Below are 17,529 nucleotides of genomic sequence, written 5' to 3'. Positions count from 1 at the left end.
CTGAAGGCAGAGCCTCTAAAATCGGCTCCCTCTCTGACTACACAAGACTGTGGTGATCTGAATGATCCACGGAGGAGAACTCTATCATGAGGTGGGTATAAAGTATGTTATGTGTGTACAGTATCATCGACTCTCGCTATTCTGGCTCTCTGAAGTACAGCCACCTCAATATACCCGCCATTTGGTTTGGCACGGATTGCTAGCTATAGTTGTTTATACTACCACACTTGCCCTGAAATGTATACCTGCCAGTTCTGGCTGCCCCTAACTATAATTATGTGATATATACGTTTTTATTTTTATTACGGCCGGATGTGACGTTTTGGGTATAGTTTGGCAGACAAGAGCATTATCTTTGCATGGCATTGCATGCATGTGTGTGTGCAAATTAATAAAGCGTGTTTTATCGTTGTGTTTTCCATTCAGGTTTTTGAGTTGATTGAATCATAGATTGAAGAGTTAGAGAGATAGGAAACGGAGTGGTGCACGTGATGATTTTACATTGAATCTGCAGTGGAGCCTCGAAAATTATCCGCGTTACTCCCTATGAACGAGGCTATTAAGCACATTTTTGCCGGGTAACTCCCAAAGCTGTGTTTCCTCGAGAAATCATCTCTTTCAGCAACTTATAACACGCCTAGTCCATGAGCCACGTGTAGTACTTGCTAATGACTGACCACACCCAGTAAAAACAGACTTTCCAATAAAGTTATATGTTCCCAAGGCTGTTTTAGAGCTATTGGAACATGTAACGTGTAAGCGTGCTGGTTATGACTACTACAATAGGTATAGACCTTGAAATATAAGTGAGTTACACAGACTAAGCACAGTTACTTGTAGTTTATTATGCACTGCATGGGTGTAGAAATAGATATTGTTGTGATGGCCTCGATTAAACTGCAGCGTATATAGCGCAGATGTTACTCGAGATACCAACCGTTTCCTATCCCTATAACTCTTCAATCTATGATTGAATTAAGCTGTTGAGATGCATGGTAGTGTGCGGCCATTTATAATAATAATGCTGTATCCAGCGTGAGTTTTTAAGCCGTGGCTATTTTCTGAAATAGCAGCTTGCCTGATAGAGTGGACATGGTCACTAGGTAGATTGTTGTGTTAAGATCTATACGCTTATATATAATTATAATTATGCTTCGATCAAGTCCAGCTCATGCAGTAACGATTGGTCTATAGATACAATATATTTAATCTGCTATAATTATTTATACCTTTTACAGGAAGCTAGAATTATATTAGCTGTTCCTGGTATAACTGCATGATCACCCTTGCTGAATGGAATTAACCTCATGCACAGACTGTCAGAGCTCACTTCACTTTGCATGGTCCAGTGATAGCTATACATACACGAGCTGATAGCACCAGATTCTGTGATGGCAGTCCTAATTGGCCACTTTGGTCCACTGCGCATGCACTGTGTAAAAGCTCATAGCCTGGCAGCAGAACCTAATTTCATATACCCACCAGATTCTAAATTGAAGTTGGCCACTTTGGTCCACTGATCCATCAGCAATTATGTATACCAGGTCTAAGATTTGTTGATTCACCTTATAGCTGCTATACCATGCATATGCACCCTCAATAGCCTTCACTCCTTTTTAAGACTTATTGTATCCAATATGAATGGAAGTGTTAGAACTAACCGTTCTTAAGAATACTCCAGGTAATAAAGATAGAGAAAGAAAGCAAAGCAAATCTGAGTACCTGAGTTTCTTTAAAGTGGTTTGTCAGATATTATGCTACTGTTGAAATTGGTGTATAGGACACTACCAACAAGAAACGATAATCTGTCGTTTAATGCAATTATATATTATACACAAGGATAATAATTATGCAACTACAGTAGAACCTCGATTATCCGGCCCTCCATTATCCGGAACCTCGATTATCCGGCTTGGCAGTTTTCTTGTTATCAGATTAGAAAATGGGCGTGTCCCTCAAACGCGCATGCGCGCTGCAGCTGTTACCATGGAGACATGCCTGCTTATTTTCTACGCATGCGCAGACAACCATGTGGCACTGCTGTTTATCAATAAAGTGGGTGGATCAAGGCGTGGTTTATCTATTCGATTATCCGGCATATTCACTTATCCGGCCTGCTTCTGGAACCAAGATGTCCGGATAATCGAGGTTCTACTGTACTATAAAGCTATATAGAAATCCTGGTAAGGCTGCAATGTTATGCTATATTTTTAGCTCATAAAATTAATGTTCACTCTGGAATAATAAACTGTATAGTAACTGAACTCTAAACTCGTTGAACCTATTATTTTACTTATAAATTATTATTATGTATATTTTATCCTCACGTGATTTTTGTGTTTATGCCATGCTAGCCTCGTTGTTCGCCTAACTGTTATAAAAGCGAAAACTCGGCCTGGGATCGAGGCTAATGCCATGCATGTGTTTTCTGAAATAAGATTTAATTTGTCACTGGTGTCTCAGAACTAACTATATAATATAGCTAGCTAAAGCTTAGCCTCGATCCCAGGCCGAGTTTTCACTATAACGGTTAGGCGAACAACTATAGGCCTGGTCCTATATAGTTGTCAGCGCATGCTTAAAATTTTCATTGTATTTGTGTCGGCTAAATAACCAATAATACATTGTATAGAAAATTCACAGATACTGTATGCCGGTGGAAAATTTTGAGGTGTTTTTTAATTTCGCGTTTTTTGTGGGTGGCTGCATGCAGAACACGAAAATTAGAACCCGTGGAAGGCTTCATATGCGCATGCAAGATAGGTGCCACAACACCCTACTATACCCGCGAAATGTTCTAAATATTGAAAATTTTCCACCCGTATGGTACGTATAGTATACACATTAAAGGGAGCTGCTTCACAAGGAGAGTTGCCAGTTGTGCTACAGCATGATTATAGTGACCCAGCTAGGGCATGTAACTTCATGGATGATGATTGAATGCCTCAAATTATGAAGGTTTAGCAGGCTGCTGGACCTCTCTGATATTCTAGACCTCTATTTGTAACTCATAATTTATGTTTGAGAAAGGTAGATTCTCTTCGATTCATGGCTCTGAGCTGCCAGAAACAACACTCGAATGACAGGTATACATATACACTCCAGTCCTGTGAGTATAGGAAAGATTATCAAAGACAAAAAGAGGGTTTCAACCTTACCTCACACTGTCCAGTCTCCTCCCTTAGTAGAAAAGAGGAGCTAGCACTGTTGGGATAGCTGGATATTACCATTGCTCTTGTGCAGAGAAGTATAGACATTCTATTAATATATGTGTACATGCGATGTAAATTAAATGTGTCGTATTAAACAGGTCATTGTCAATCCCTCTGATGATGGCACCACCAAGTCCTCTAGCTCACATGCACTCTTCACTTCATCCACCATAAGATAATCATACCAATGATGGATCTAGATCTTTCCAAACAAAAATGACTTGATATGATAGAACCACACAACAAATCTGACCTTGACGAGCTTTAATTGTCAAGATTTGTAGCCTCTTCACTTGTTCTTCTGTCTTCAGAATAATGTTTTCAAAATAATTAAGAGCCATTCCAATCGATTAATGATAAACGGGATACTGACTGCTAGTACGATAGTACACGAATATAAATGTGAACAAAAATATCCATTAGTCTAATTTTTAGTCTACTTGAATGACTGGCGCATGCATGCGCAGACAACTAGTGCAGGCCTATAGTTGTTCACCTAAACGTTATAAATTTTATTTAAAGCGAAAACTCGGCCTGGGATCGAGGCTAGCTATAATATAAAGCTACGACGATTCAGATGTAGATTAAATCTGGAATGTACCTTGCCATGTCTTGAACATGCACACGCATACATTGCATGCAAAACAGTTTTTTTATGCATGAGTCTATAATCTATACATGCACACGATTGTATTGGCCGCATCTCATTTAACACGCAGGAAGAAACATCAATGATCATTAACTCTATATCTGCTGCCATTGACTATAAGTTGGACTTACTATTCCTCACGAATACTAAACTATTAATTTTTATCTTTACACTATTATACTTGTAATAATTTATACACTTGTACACCTATCCCTGGTGGTGTGTTAATCGTTATTAATTGTTGTAACATGCATGATATTACTACATGTTTTACTTTATTGAAAGATATTTTCCCCGTCTAGCATGCAGTATGCAAGGATATCGGGTACACTTACCAGTACTATAGGTTTTGCGTTATTGTTGAGAATTGATTATTTAATAAACTGATTAAATTCGCTGATTATATAAGCATGTACCGCGAACATTTATATGCAAGATTAACGCATGCATGCATGTATGCTGCAGAAAGGCTGCGCTATTCCGCGAAAATTAAATCTGCGAAAACCTTTCTATTAAACAGTCATCCTGCGAAGTTTATGTATACCCACTATAATTATACGATGCTCGTAAAAAATTCATTTTTGGTACATGTATATTGAACTGTACTTATAGTATATATTTATATGCATGCTAGCTATTCTTTTATGCTCAAGTTAACAGCCTATATTAATTGCCTCCAAAACACGGCATATAGGCCCCATGTCGTTGCACAAGTAACACAAACTAATAATGGCCATAATTTATGCATATGACCTCTATCTATTAATTCTACAATATATAGGAGATAATTACCCACCATGCAGTACTTCGGGCCTACAAAATATGTTTATACTATAATTATGACTCGTATATTGACCTGTATTTCAAAACCTCCCTATTATTCTAGCTCATAAATGTTATAAAAGTGCCTATTATCAGTGCAATCTGTTGAAGGTGTGCATGCATGTACTCCATTTATAGGATGCTTATACGGTCTCACCAAAGAAAGTTTTAGGCATTATCAAACTGCCCGTGTTGGTGAATCCTGCTGAGGAGCGTGTTGGTGGCTATCTTGTAGATATTGATTGGCAATATGTCGACTAATCTGCTTCAGCGATTTCTTCACTTCACAACTGGGAGCAGTGTATTGTCTGTCAGCAGTATCATCGTACAATTCAATCGTCTGAGTGGGCCAGGAGGCCCTGTGCGCACAACACATGTGATGCTTTGCTAAAGCTACCAATCTCGTATGCCAATTATAGCGAATTTCACGGAAAGTGGATGGCAATCCTCAACGACAATGACCTTTGTTGGGTAATGAACTGTTTGTAACTTCTTTCTGAATGGACCATGAACTTCTTAATTAAGTATCGTCATTATCATTATGTTACTATTCCCTGAATGGACCTTGAACTTCTTAAGTTTAATTATTTGTGCTGATCACGTCATAATTGTTTTGGCTATATACACAGTAAAAACAGATAATTATGTTATAATAACATAAAACATCTCAAATAAAATGCATCACTTGAAATTATTTTAATGTAGAAATGACATAAATTTCTGTCATTTTAACACTAAAATACGATGATGCATCCCATATAACATAATTGTGTTTTTGCTGTGCTATAGCTAGCTTACTCTCAGTGTCATCCTTCATTTCAATCAATCACCTTCATGGATGTTCATAATAATTATATGATTATCGTCAATTCTAACAATAACTCCCTTTAATTATATAGGTAGTATTGTTTTGGCTTATAGCTATTGTACTGCATGCATACTCTCATTAATCATTTTTCATGTTGATAATTATGAGCTTTGTTTACTGAGCATCACAATGGCATGCATCAAAATAATAATTATGTAAGAATAACATAAAATTATGAGAGTCATCATGGTCATGTTTTATACCGTAATCGTTGACATAAACTGCAAAACTTGTTCATACAAATCAATGCCAAACTCATCAGAAGGTGCTAACGGATTAACAGCTTGCTGTAGGAGAGCAAAATTCTCTGAACTTAGCCTTATTGGCACCTCAGGCACAACTATAGAACGTCCCTGAGACGGGATGGGGCCTTCCATATCAATTCCATATTCTTCCTCCACATTCTCAAAAAAATCCAAAGCTGCGAGTCCGGAGTGCTGCAAAAGTAGTGCCCCTGTTGTAAACAACTGGTGTGGAGACTTACGGTGTGCAGTTCGGATTGAGTGATGGTTCCATCCACCAATGAACAGTGCAAGTGCCTGATTAATACGTGGAATGAACACATTATAATGAAGGGAATACAGATGCGTCTCATTCAAACAGTCTAATAGATCCACTTGTTCCATAAAGTAAAACAGCTTGTAAAAGAGAATAGTCACAGCGGTGCATGTCCCTTCATAATTATAGTCGCTCTATGCGTTGATTATGGACCGAGGCTCCTACAATCACACTCCTCCTATCATGTCCTCTTTTTTCTAACATGTGACGTGCGACCAATACATTTTCCCCACCTTGGTCCATTCTTATATACGAGATGGCAGCTGATGCTTTTGAACTGCACACAAAAATAATTCGTACACTGTTGGCGATTTATTATTGCCACAACACTTCAAGAAAGTCACCAGCCTACTCTAGCCGTCAATGCAGCCATGAGTGACGATTCTCCATCTAATAAGCTTATGATGTGAATCTGAAACAATTAAGATAATTCAACCATAATTAATTTTAATGTGATGAAATTAGTCAATACTATAATGAAAGCACCGCAGGTGCTGATGCCTCGATGGAGATGCCAAAGCTACATAACATAAAGCTACTAATAGCTTTTATACACATGATGAACATTTTTGATTTTGCTGCATGCATGAGTGGGTAATGATTGACCATGATTATTGTTAAACAATAAAACAATCGATGCCAAAAGTTCAAGTCTAAAATTAATGGCTGCATCAGCAGAGCCTTGCAGCTCTCTTCTCACTCTTGTAATGCAGCTACCAATAGCTAGCATTCTAGTGCAGAGCTAACTACTAAGTAGAGTAGCAACACTCGGTAAATAAGTTTGGCTACGTGCCCGGCTTCTGAAAAGACTGCAATGGCATTCCAAGTAAGCAAAACTAGGCGTAACTCGAGAACGAAGCATTATTTTGCAAATCCACGAATTAAAATCCAAGTAAACATGACTATAGAAGCCTATAGAAACTCTTACTTGCACTTGATTGCAGTCTACACACACATAGACACACAAACGTATACCTCGCTTGCGCATGCATGCGCACCGAGGCATAATAATGGTCTAACTGGTTTGGGTTTACGGGGCCGCCCGGGGTAATTAAAAGCGTATCACATACGGATCAGTATTTGTACAGGGTTCAAACAACAGCTGCGGCTAAAAATATTATTAAAATTGCTAAGAACGGCATCATAAACGATTAGGTTACTCGTATAAGGGATTAAGAACACTCATAACAAACACAGGCAAGGGCCAATTAGAAGCCTTGCCATTGCTTGTTACTCGTACTACTTGATCAGAGGCTGCAGCTATATACGATATTTTGCTAGCAATTAGAATTCGAGAGACCAGAAAGGTGTTCATTACGTCTACTAACGCTCCAGTAAAATGAGACCGCTTCCTTTTTTGCCTTTAGAAAGGGCTACTCCGTAAAGAATCTCACGCACGGAATAACTCTTCTTTGATAAGAATGCACAAGTCACAAATTAATACTCGCGCTTATTTATTAATGTTACCATGCAGACTCAATTACAAACACATCTATGGCTGCTTGTCGTGACCAAATGTTTGGCATCCATCCACGCATAATGTAATTTGTGGTTAGTTCTACGCTGGGACAACTCTTTGATAAGTAGCATACCAGTTCCTTTCTGAAGGCAAACAGGAAGTGGTTTAGCAGGTAAGTTCTTTTCACCTGCACAAACTCAAAGTCTGCCATGTGAGAGTCTGCACTAACAAGCTGCTACTGTAGATACCACTGCAGTATCAATATGACTCAGAGGTGATTACGGTTAAAGTTTATTGAGGCTACTATTTGAGAGCAGCTTTTATCGCACTGAAGATGGGGATTAATTTTAGAGGCTACTATTTGAGTGTGGGCTTTATACAAGAGCGGCCTCTGATCAAGCATAATTAATATTTTGACGAATATCAAAAGGATGATACCGTATATATTTATTCGATCTAAGGTGACACTTTTAAAGCCTAATTTTGGAGGTTGAAAAATTATGTTGAAGTCTTGGTGTTGCATATTTGATCATTATTTCTCTAGAGGCTATAGTTTGACCTCTATTTAGAACGTGACATACAAAAATATTGTCAACACAGCAGTTGCTACAGTATATAGCCGGACCACGAATATTTTACCCAGCGACCTTGACTACCTTTACCTGCAGTGCAAGCAGAAACTATGAAAATAAGATCCATGAATGGACTTCCTCCCCCTCCCCCCCTAAACATCTGCATTCAGGTACTATAGTTGTATGACTGAGTATATGCATAGGCAATCTCAAAACCCAATAGAATTCACCCTATAGACCTTCGAATGAACACCAGTCATGTCTCTGCATGGCCGGCGATGTTATTAATTATTAAACAGGGTGTTGAAATAATGGTGACTTTTAGACCCCCCCTTATTTCCACTCTCTACTTCAAAGTCCTGTAAATGACACCCTGTTGACTAAATAACACGTACTTTTAGAGGTTACAATTAAAATTGCATATTATGGAGGGTTTCGCATATTTGGAGGGTTGCTTTACATGGATACCTTTAGCTATTTTCCAACAATCAAGAATATTTTTTTATTATTTCCACACGATACGTGGGGCACGGAAATCAAGCTTTTGGGAACTTAAAGAAGGCCTGTAAAGCCTTAAAGTTATTGCAGGGGACAAGATCAATCCCTCTTTCCTATAATTATATCTACATGTATGGTTCCAGTTATCAATATGCATTTACAAAAACTTGTACAAATAATAATTATACCCACCAATATGCCAGAGGTTTGGGCCAGCAACTGAGTAAGGCTGTCGTCGACTAAGACCACCTATCAATCTTGAAGCTGCACTTAATGGGTCAGATGACCTTAGAGAACATCGGACTCTATCCCTTGACACACTATATCCCATTCTTCTCAGCCTTCCACATACCATAATGACTCCTAACGTCGGGGATTCTGAATGGAATTCCTTCACAATCCTGTTGAGCTCATGATCTGATAAAGTTGTTGCAGAGTCATCCAGCAATTCAAACTCAACTCGTCTTCTGTATACACAAGATTACTTATGTTTATCAGTCAAAAACTTACCTATATAATAATGGTCATACAAGACACACCAAGCAGGGCCGCAATTTCAGTCCAGCTAAAATTTAGTGATGATAGGTACACTAGTTGCTCCTTTTCAATTTCAAACTTAGATCTTCCTCTTCCAAAGATTCTTCTAGCAGCTTGATACTGGAATTTGCTGGTTTCTAACATCTCTTCATATTGCACCCACTGTCTGTGTACACTTCTCAGGCACTCTAGTAGATGAGCCAAATTCGATTGAAACTCATTAATTACTAGCTCATCTTCTTCTCCAACTTCAGAACCCCCTTGCAGCATTTGACCAGATAGTTGCATGCAAGTACTCAGACAAACTTCTAGTCTTGGCAAAACATAGTCACAAAATTCTCGATTCGCTATTCCACGATGATGTTCTGTGTTCTCTAGGAATCTGCTGACATCAATAGAGTATTGACTCCATGCTCCAAACAATTCATCCTGCTCAGCCATCTCTAGCTATAATTATAGCTAGCAAGCTAAGGCATGCAAGGTTGCTTATGCGCATGCGCATATGAAAAGGCAAGGTGATAAGGAAGGCAAGGTCAAGGTTCAAAGTCTCCCTTGGCTACACTACGTACGCCACGTTATAAGGTCACGTACCGGTCATGCTATAACTCCAATAAGGTCATGTATGTCATGTTATAACATTCAAACGTCATAACGCCATCATTTCTTTATGTTACTGGATTTCCAGGCCTATATTATAATATTATAATATTATATTATATCAACTGGGAATGACTTTCTGTACCTATATCTTCGTTGTTATACAAGCAATATTTACCATTTTGACTTTGTTGAATAGAGAATTAGGTGAGGAATGGAATGGTGTTGACTGCTAAGTACTAAGGAAAGTTCACAACATGTGATAAAATGGCAAAATTTACCGGAATTTATGTTCACTTTTCCGTACCTCTCTTTGGCTTATAATTTGTCTTGGGTATTTCTATGCTTTTATATTGTAGTGAGTACTGTATATTGGGCACCCTTATTTGACTGAACAAAGCCTTATTTTGGCAGTAGCTGTGATGTTTAGTCTACATGTATATTTACAAATTAACGTACGTACATGTATATACTGGTCATACGTTATTATGTTACTACTGTCTTGTTTACTTACCCATGGGTGATATAATTATACTATAGGGTTGGATAATGAATACCTGGACGACTGGGATAGGGGGAAAAATCTGTTTCTATAGCCGTAAGGAGCTTAAGACGCTGTAGTGATGCCACAAGGACTGAAGTTTACAGTCAGGTACGTATATATTTAGACCTGCTCCTTACAAATATACGGAGGACATTATCCAAGAAAATGAAGTTGTAGATGGAATACCTGGATCAGATCATGAATCAGTACAGTTCTCCATCAACCTTACCAAGAAAAAGATCACTAGACACAGGAGGCTGATGTACAACTTCAAAAGAGCTGATTTTAAAGCTTTTCGGGAGCTCCTAAGCAAAATACCATGGAACTGCTGCTTCCTCATGCACAGAATCAATTGAGGACTGTTGGATACACTTTAAGGATGTTCTTCTATTGGCGGCAGATCAGTGTATTCCCAAAGTCACCCTGAAACCGAAAAAGAGGACGTCTTGGCTCTCGGATGAAACACTTCTACACAAGTCATAAAGAAAAAGAGAATAGCCTATAAGCTGGCCAAACGCACTCAAAAATCACATCACTTTAGTAAATATAGGGCTATCTCTGATAAAGTCCGCAACATGACCAGAAGAGACCACCTTGATCATTTGCAGGTCATAACATCCAACCTAAGCACTGATCAAAGACCCTTCTGGCGATGGATGAAAAACATCAGAGGACACAGTTATCAGATTCCTGAAATCCATCATGGAGGTGCTACCCTCACCAATCCCTTTCAGAAGGCAGAGACATTTTGTAGATTCTTTGTGTCAAAATTGGTAAAAGAGGATACAAGCTCCCTGAAGAATATCAAGCAAGACCTGGACAAAACAACCAGTGAAATGAAGACATCAGACATTGTCATACTTGAAGATGAAGTTTACAAGCTGTTGAGCAAAATAGATACATTGAAGGCTAGTGGACCTGATGAACTTCCTGGCAGGCTTCTGAAGGAAGGAGCTCAGTGGATTGCTAGCCCCCTGTCCAAATTATTCTCACTATCTCTATAGCACAGGGAAAGCTACCACAAGATTGGACATCAGCTAATATCACTCCTATATTCAAAAAGGAAAACAAGCACTCTGTATCAAACTATATAGACCAGTCAGTCTAACGTGCATCACAGTTAAACTTCTTGAACGTATTATATTCAACCATGTGACTGGATTTTTAACAACAAATAAAAAACTAAGCCCATTTCAGCATGGATTTCGTAGTGGCCACTCGTGTCAGACGCAACTGCTGGAAACTGTTCATCAATGGGCAAAAACACTCGATAATAAGGGCAGCACACATGTCGTATACCTAGATTTCTCAAAAGCATTCGACACTGTATACCACATGGACGTCTACTACTCAAACTGGACCACATTGGTATAAGGGGTGACCTACTTGAATGGATTAGAGGTTTCCTGCTTAATCGCAAGCAGCGGGTCCTATGTGACGGCCGGGTCACATCTGATTGGGACAATGTTCCTTCAGGGGTGCCACAGGGCTCTATACTTGGCCCCCTATTGTTCATCATCTACGTCAACGACATTGGAAATACCTTCTCCTCTCAAGCTAGACTATATGCAGATGACTGTACAATTTTTAGGAATGTTTCCTCACAACAAGATCAGATATCATTACAAAGAGACTTGAACCAGCTATTTGAGTGGACTCAGAAGTGGCATTTGGCACTGAACATTACTAAATGCAAAGCAATGATTATCTCCAACAAAAGGATAAATATGACACCATTGAAAGCATATTCCATCAACAGCAACCAACTTGATTGGGTGGAGACGTATAAATACCTGGGTGTGATCATTCACAAGAAACTATTATGGAGTAACCACATCCTTCAAGGGTCCTCCAAAGCCATGAAAGTGTTAAATCTTCTACGTAGAACCATGCATGGCACCAGCAACACCTCAAAAGAATTGGCATACATTGCTTTGGTAAGACCTCACTTGGAGTACTGCTCACCAGTCTGGAATCCCCACCAAAAGAAATACATCCAAGATTTAGAAAAGGTACAGAAAAGAGCTGCAAGGTGGGTGGGTGGTGTTCGCTGGGATAGCTCGACTAAAAGCTGGACAGAATCATATAACACAACATGCCTCAAACTTGGATGGCTATCACTCGTAAACAGAAGGACGTACTTGGACTGTTATCAGACATTTAAAATAATCAATGGTTTGGACTGTATTAATTTTAAAGACTACTTCAAACAGAACAAGGGTAACCTCAGATCCAACCGGCTCACAATCTTTTTATTCCTCAATCAAGTATCAATGCCTTCAGATACTCCTACTTTGTTAATGCCACCCATGTATGGAATAAGTTACCATTTTCAGTTGTACAATCACAAGGACCTAGCTTTAAACAAAATTTATTAAGTCATTTGTCAATAGGTTCTTTTACTTACAGTACTTAAAACTTCTCTTAATTATTTCCGTTTGTTTTGTTCGTTGTGTGTGTGTATATGTTATGGGAAGCACCTAGAAGAGGACTACCTTTTGTGTAACCCTTTCCATGTATGTACGTATACATGCATGGATAAAATTATTTCAATTCAATTCAATTCAATATACAATGTGTATTGTAAACCTAAAACTCCCCTCGTCCCTTTGCAGTCAAATCATTCATTGACATGGTAGGGGACCTGTTCATCCTCCCTGGCGCAAGTGCCTTTCTGAGTGATCTGAGCGAATCGGCTAGAACCCTCTCAAAGCGTTTAACTATACATTTCTATTTGATGCATAATTATTTTTTTACGTGTGATCAAACAACCATAATTATAATTATGAATCGAATGAACTATAATACTAAAGAGTGTGAATACACAATACGCTAAAGTGATCAAGCTATTAAATTGTATTTCCCTCGTAAATCATACATTCATAGCTACAACTTTGTTGCTAAAGTCAGTGCAATTACATGATGCTGGCACTGCTAAATATCTTGAATCCTTCGTCTTCACAAACAGAGGCTTAGTGGCTTCTCTCGATCTCAGTAGAGTGTTTCTCTGTATTAATTAATATTAATTAAAAGGGACAATATTAAATTGGACAAGCAAGCTATACAAATTAATGTAGACTGGTATTTTGGACTTATACCTCATCACTGCTCTTTAGCTCTAGCTCTTCTCAAGTCTCATATGCTGTCTGTCTGCTCTGTAATCTGTGCTGCCATCCCATATATCCCAAGGTGATGTGAAGAAACTATTATTAGCTTCCGGTGCAGTGAATTAACTTCCTGCGCAGCCTGGATCCGTTTCCAATCCCTCTTTCTACACTATCTATGATTGGACTATGATTGCCGATTGAAAAATTGGCGTGGTCTCGAGGCTAAGTGTGTCGCGAGGAGTCTTGCCATCAGGGACATTGATGGAACACGGGACAGTCGAACAGCAACTGGAATAAATGCGAGAAGTTTATTTTCAAGGAAGTGGGCGTGTCCGGAAGCAAATAGCTGGTGCCATTATGTGAGTAGCTGCCTGTAGTTAGAGCTGTGTAGCATAGACCCAGACCACTGTTAGAAGCTGTTCAAAGCTCAGAAGGTAAGTACAGAAGTTGGTTTTGTAGTAATTAGGCGTATACTTCAAGTTGAAGCAAGTTTTGTTGAGTAATGTAACATGATTTTGGGCTTTTACATGGAGTTGCTAGTCTGTTACGGGTGGGACACAACTTCTAGTCTGTTCCAATGTTATTAAGCTAAGTGTATGCAGAGTTTTGTAAGTGTATTCTCTTTGCAACAATTTGTCAGTTGAGTTTTGTAGATGGCACTACATGTGAATATATCATAAATAGTGTGTAAACAATACAAAGAGCATAGTTAAAACATTATGTATGGTTAAATGTTCAGTCATGTTTGCATATCTATCAATTCGTCTTTTACTCCAGGCCAGTGATGACTTTTGTCTCTATATTCTCCTTGTCACTGTCACTGGTCTTCGCTGTCTGAGTCCAATTCAATTTCCGGCTCTTTCGTTTCAGCAATCTCTCTGCAAATGGACCAGAAGTACACCCTGGTCCACAGCCACAGTAATAATGGCTGTATCCCACTGCTGCTATAACATTTAGAAATGCTTAAAAACTCGCTATTATGTGGCAAATAACGGTGAGATTAATTAACCTGTTGCTCGTTAATGTTGGATGTTCAGGAATAATTTATGAGTAACATTACAGGTTTATTCCACTTGCTAGGTATACTAAATAAGCTGGGTAGGTTAGCTGAGCTTCTCTACAGTGGGGTAAGCATATACAGTGGTCTGTTCAGGCAATTCCTGATTAAAAAAATTTTTGACCTGTAATATTAGCATATTTTTCGTACCACACAGAATACAAGTACGACTGATTTGGACGATGCTTGGAATGTATTGAGGAGGACATCTGTTGGATGTAATACACAAAAATAAGGGCTTATTGTGTGCTCACATCTCTCCAACTAGTACTATTTTGTGGTTTTTTATACAGCATTTTCAACGATGCATTTCTCGACTCTCAATGGATCGACACGAAAAAGTTAAACAATTACGTATAGATGTTCATCAATCCTATAAGATAGCACTGAACATGTTCAAATTCATCTCATATTTTTGCAACAATTTGTCAGTTCAGTTTGCTGTGGCATGTAAATTTGTATAAATTTGTTAGTGTTGAAGTTTCTAAGCAAAGCCACATGGCGGCTTTGTGGCTATATTTAGTTCCTGCCATGTGCATATAATAGATTGGTGCGGGAAGCAGGAAACAAACTGCAAAGGGAAGAGAGTTATAAAAAAATGCTACTTTTGCGCAAGCAATTGCGAATAGCTCATTAATAATTATATTCATGAGAAAATAAAACTCCACGTAGGAGCATGTGCTGGAACCATTGCGGTTCGACTGGGGAAGAAACTGGTGAAGACCCAGTGAGGGTAGAGTATAGCGGGGCAAGAGTGAGGTGGTGTTGGTCTAGCCGTACTGAGGAACACACTATGGAGCAGAACCCAGCTCAGCATTTCAAATACCCAGACTAAACAAGCTAAAAATGAAGAAACGCCTTCGAAGTGATGACAACTGGCTGGAGGACGAAGGCTCGGGCAATGTGGTTGTCGCAAATACTAAGAGGTTTAAAGGTCGTTGTGTGGACTTCATACAACAGTGGAGAGGTAAACAATTGTCTCAGTAGTACATACTGAATGCACTTGTCAAACCCTACCAGTATCAGCTCTATTTAAGGCGCCACACATAAAAATATTTATGCTGGTAAAGGTAGCCGTATTAGAGGTTGGAAAAGCTGTTTTTTTATCTCCAATTAGAATGCCGCCCTCTAAAGACACACCATCCAGCCTCAAAAGTAATTTTCCACCTCTGAATACAACCACCTATACCAGCGTAAATATTTTTGTGTGGCGCCTTAAATAGAGCTTATACGGTAGGTAGGATCTAATCTCCCTACCTTTGGGCATGTTATTTGTAGATATTCCAGTTCTGTAAGATCGTACACAGCACACCCAGCCGTACACACACACACACACACACACACCCGGCCCTCCTACACACATACACACACACCCGACCCTCGTACACACACACACACACACACACAAGGCTATGTGATTCGTATCAGCGGTGGCAATGACAAGTAGGGCTTCCCCATGAAGCAAGGTGTCCTCACTAATGGCCGTGTTAAGCTCCTCCTCAAGAAGGGGCACAGACCCAGACGCACTTGAGAGAGGAAACGCAAGTCAGTGAGAGGCTGCATAGTGGACAGCAACCTGAGTGTGCTCAATCTAGTCATCATCAAGAAAGGTGGGTACACAACTCTGCTGATTTAGATGTACTCTGATGAGAACTGACTTTGTTAGGTGCAACTATTGGGCAGGGTTTCATAGAGAGGGGAGGGGATTCCCCCGATTAATGATGTCATGATGTACAAGAATTAAAATAAGTGTACTAGATCCCTTGTGTATTATCGTTACGTAGTCATCGTATACGTGGCTTAAATTTATCATGGAAAAACACCTCAGATAATCATATAATTGTTCTGGGGAACGACCCCTGACCCCTGACCCCTGACCCCCTGAATTAAACGCTTCCCCCTCTCAGCTAAACATTTTTTAGAAGTGCCCGAAATATTATAATGAAGTGTCATTGTAATGATGTCATTGTTACCCAGAGTGTCCCCTCAGATCTGTGCCCGGCCCTACACTGTGTTCCGATGGTGTCCTGGTGCTAAGATGCACTACAAGAGAACAGAGGTCTGCCAATCATGTGCCCAACTCAAGAACGTCTGTCAAACCTGTCTCCTTGGTGAGCCCTGTCACTATATAACCCTATCTGTTGCTATGGTGACACACAATCATCAGTACACTGCTTCCTAGAACAACTTTTTTCAAGTCATGAATTTTTATAAAAAGTCTCACAGTATATCTATCCAGGGTGTCATACAGGATTTTGAAAATTAATTTTAGCATTAAAAGTCTGTCACTCTTAAAACTATAATAACTTGTTGTGTGTATGGAGGCTTTAACCGTATAGCCGCGGTTATGATTTCATACGTAGTACCGCCAACCGCGGATCAGGATCTCCGGACTACAACAGAATTGTCAACCAGCCAAGGCCGCAGCGAAGGATCCTTTTAGAGGTAAGATTTTGTGCGTATAACGATCGTACTTGTAGCTTGTGCAGCGTTTATAAGCCTTCTTAGCTGATATACTATGCTTAGATACCTACTTAGATGCCCCAGAGTGTGGAGAGTATACTTTAGTAGTAGTAGCTAAATAAGTTTACAGACCCTTTTTTAGAGTGTACTCTACACGGTTAGATATTCATTTTATCTTTTTGTTCAGCATTCGCCTCGTGCAAAGAAAGATGCATAACTTTGAAACTATAACCGTTTTCTTTAGGTAACTTCCTAGCAAACTAGTCTACAGCAGTTACTCTGCCAGGATCTCCTGGTTTCCAATGGAACAGTCTACCGCCAATGCCACAGCGAAGGATTAATTCAGAGGTAAGCTTTTTGTGCGTAAAACGATCGTACTTGTAGCTATTGAAGCCTTTATAAGCCTTCTTAGCTAATGTACTATACTTAGATACCTACTTAGATGCCTCAGAGTGTGGAGAGTATAGTTTAGTAGTAGCTAAGTAAGTTTACAGACCCTTTTTTAGAGTGTAGTCTACACGGTTAGATATTCAATTATTTTTATCTTGTTCAGCATTCGCCTCGTGCAAAGAAAGATGCAACTAAC

General features: G+C 39.3%; 2 protein-coding genes and 2 long non-coding RNA genes across 6 annotated transcripts in view; 3 read left to right on the top strand and 1 right to left on the bottom strand.

Annotated features, from left to right (window-relative positions):
• LOC135338452 (uncharacterized) overlaps positions 1-17,529 on the top strand; it is a 92,024-nt gene that overhangs the window by 42,741 nt on the left and 31,754 nt on the right. The gene's annotated exons all lie outside the window — the stretch shown is intronic.
• LOC135338651 (uncharacterized) lies at positions 313-13,006 on the top strand. Its single transcript, XR_010395696.1, has 3 exons — positions 313-806; positions 10,313-10,424; positions 12,932-13,006. It is a non-coding gene; the product is annotated as an uncharacterized LOC135338651 (long non-coding RNA).
• LOC135338589 (uncharacterized) lies at positions 13,044-13,572 on the bottom strand. Its single transcript, XR_010395621.1, has 2 exons — positions 13,415-13,572; positions 13,044-13,323 (listed from the first exon to the last, which is right to left on the bottom strand). It is a non-coding gene; the product is annotated as an uncharacterized LOC135338589 (long non-coding RNA).
• Positions 13,700-17,529, top strand: part of LOC135338488 (keratin-associated protein 5-5-like) — an 8,941-nt gene continuing 5,111 nt past the window's right edge. The window contains exons 1-7 of one of the 3 annotated variants that reach the window (XM_064534635.1): positions 13,700-13,857; positions 14,201-15,447; positions 15,890-16,090; positions 16,471-16,591; positions 16,864-16,925; positions 17,188-17,291; positions 17,497-17,529. The exon at positions 17,497-17,529 is cut by the window's right edge and continues 78 nt beyond it. The gene's annotated coding sequence lies outside the window, so the exon portion shown is untranslated. Of the gene's footprint in view, positions 13,858-14,200; positions 15,448-15,889; positions 16,091-16,135; positions 16,592-16,843; positions 16,926-17,187; positions 17,292-17,496 lie in introns of those variants that run through there. The other 2 variants (XM_064534636.1, XM_064534637.1) reach the window with 2 other exon arrangements.

This window comes from Halichondria panicea, chromosome 7, assembly GCF_963675165.1.
Source record: "Halichondria panicea chromosome 7, odHalPani1.1, whole genome shotgun sequence".
NCBI lineage: Eukaryota > Metazoa > Porifera > Demospongiae > Suberitida > Halichondriidae > Halichondria > Halichondria panicea.
The sequence above is the reverse complement of the archived record's forward strand: the minus strand, read 5'-3'. Positions and strand labels throughout refer to the sequence as shown.